Raw genomic sequence first — 2645 nt, forward strand, 5'->3', positions numbered from 1 at the left:
AAACTTACTTCCTGGAGAACTTTAATTAGATATTTTAATCCCCCTTTATTCCATTTGATGCCGTGATCTGTGTGTTAAGTGTTTCAGGCTTTATAGGGCATCATTGAGTGAGAGATTGGGAAGGAAGCTTGCAAAAATGGAAGGAATACAAGAATTGAGGAGATGACCAACGAGAAGTGACGCGTACGCGTCAGCGACGCGACCACGCGGAAGAGAGAAATTCGCAGTGACGCGGCCGCATGAGTGACGCAGACGCGCGGATTGGAAAAGCAGAAGCGACGCGGAGGCATGGACGACGCACCCGCATGGAAGAGAAAAACGCCGAATGACGCGTCCACGTGAATGACGCGTCCGTGTGACATGCGCGATCTGCAGAATTTCAGAAGTCGTTGGCAGAGTTTCTGGGCCGGATTTCAACCCAGTTTTCGGCCCGAAATTACAGACTAGAGTCAGGGAACATGCAGAAAAGAGAGACAGAATTCATTCTGCATAATTTTTAGTTTTAGATCTGGATTTACTCCTCCCCTAGGTTTTTCACTCACTTGAGCATTCATAATTAGGATTGGAAGATTTTGGCGTTAGCTTTTGAGAAGAGTCTACCTCCGGTACTAGTCATCTTATTTTGTTATTTACTTTTTATATTTATTCTTCCATATTTTTAATCCCTCTAGAGTTGACTTTGGCTTATTTTTACAAGTTATTAATATAGACTATTTTTATTTTCAATTAATCCTTTTATTATTGTTTCTCATGTCTTCTTTTATTTTCACCATTAATTCTGTGAATTTTATAATTATGATGAGTGAGTAGTTCCATGACTTGATTGGGGGATGATTGAAAGGAACCCTCGAGTTGAACTGCTCAAGAGAAAAATTATAATTGAGTTTATTGTTGAATCACCCTCTAATCATTAACTCTAATCCTTCCCAAGGGAGAGGATTGAGACTTATGACTAGAAACAGATTTTCAACTTGCTTGACTTTCCTTTACCTAGTAAGGGTTAACTAAGCAGAGTAACTTCCAATTATTAATTAATCTTGAGAGTATTTCAACAAGAATAGGACTTCCAACTAATCTACCCCCAGTCAAGGCCTTTATTTAAAATCAATTAAATTCTCTAATTTAAATTTCTGTTTATCAACTCAACCATTTTTGAAAACACCCAATTGATGAAATAGCACATCTCTCTGCAACTCGTTGGGAGACGACTTGGGATTCATACTCCCAGTATTTTAATTTTCAATATTGTGACAACCCCTTTTAAATTGATAAGTGGATTTTCGGCTGGTTAAGGACTGTACTTGCAAAGTGTCCCTTTTAATAAATTCTTAACTTGTCAATTTCCGCCACGTCAGTCCTAAACCAACAATAAGGATTTAATTGAGTTAAAAACTTGCATGTGCCATGTAATATAGCCATTAGTTATTCATCGTGACATCTCTCCATATACGTCATCACTCTTTTGTGTATATTCATCGGAAAATACTTCAGAGACAACTTTAAATCACTTTTGTTAAGTTCAAGAACAAATTTAAGACAATTACAAATTAAAAGACGAGATTAAAACTCGATTAGAAGTTCAGTGATCATTTTAAAATTTAATTCAATTTCACAATCTTCTATTTTATCCATTTTAACACTTTCTTTTTCATAGAAGAAATAATTATAAAATACCATTCTGTAAAATATTATTGGCATAAACTTGATTGTGTAAATATAAAAAAAAGTCAATTGAAGAAAAAAAAAGTGTACAACACAAGTCTTAAAAAATTACACCATTATATTATTTAATTTTTCTGTTACAAATTATGATCAATCATTCTCTTCTCCCCAAGCTTTCACAAATCCCAAGAATAACATCCCAAGATCTCTCACATTAAGTACTTCGTTTTACCAACTAATAATCTTCATTGTTAAAATGATTTGTATAGGTAGAATCCAAATGGAAAAGGATGATATCAGGATATAGGTAAAATAGCATAGCATTAATGGTGAGTGTGGCCTCCTGTTCGTGAATTGTCTCTGATTAACAGGCAAATGTTACTTCTCAACGGGTCGTGGCATGTGGATAGGCCTGTCTTCTTGTAAGACAAAACCCCACAAAGTTCCGGCAAAGAAATGTACTGCCAAAGGAACAAGAACGTGTGGTTGTTGCTTTGAGACATGAACACTCTACATCAACATTTGCCCAACTTGTTCATTCTTAATGTTTATTAATTTAAATGCCCCTTTTGGATACAAGATATATAATAATAATTATAATAATAATAATAACAACAATAATCAAGTACAGACTAAACTAATTATTCCCGTACAAGTGTATAGCTGTGATAATTAGTGCCAAATAATGTGTAGAAATTTGCTGGCTTCTATTAACGGAATTATCTTCTTCTGTAATGAATATTATTTAGGTATTTATAAACATTTGTGCCATGATTCCGAAATTGATGATTACCAAATAGGTTAGTATCATTTTGATTCTTAAAGTATAGGTTAAAATTTTTTTTGTTTCTAATATTTACTTTAGGGACCAAAATTGTATGAACGGGTGATGAAAGCAGAGGCAAAGGTAGATCATGGACAGTTTCTTCTTCTTCTCTTTCTCTATCTTTTTTTTTTTTTTTTTAGGAGAAAAAAAAATCCTT

This window comes from Arachis duranensis, chromosome 1, assembly GCF_000817695.3.
Source record: "Arachis duranensis cultivar V14167 chromosome 1, aradu.V14167.gnm2.J7QH, whole genome shotgun sequence".
Taxonomy (NCBI): Eukaryota; Viridiplantae; Streptophyta; class Magnoliopsida; order Fabales; family Fabaceae; genus Arachis; species Arachis duranensis.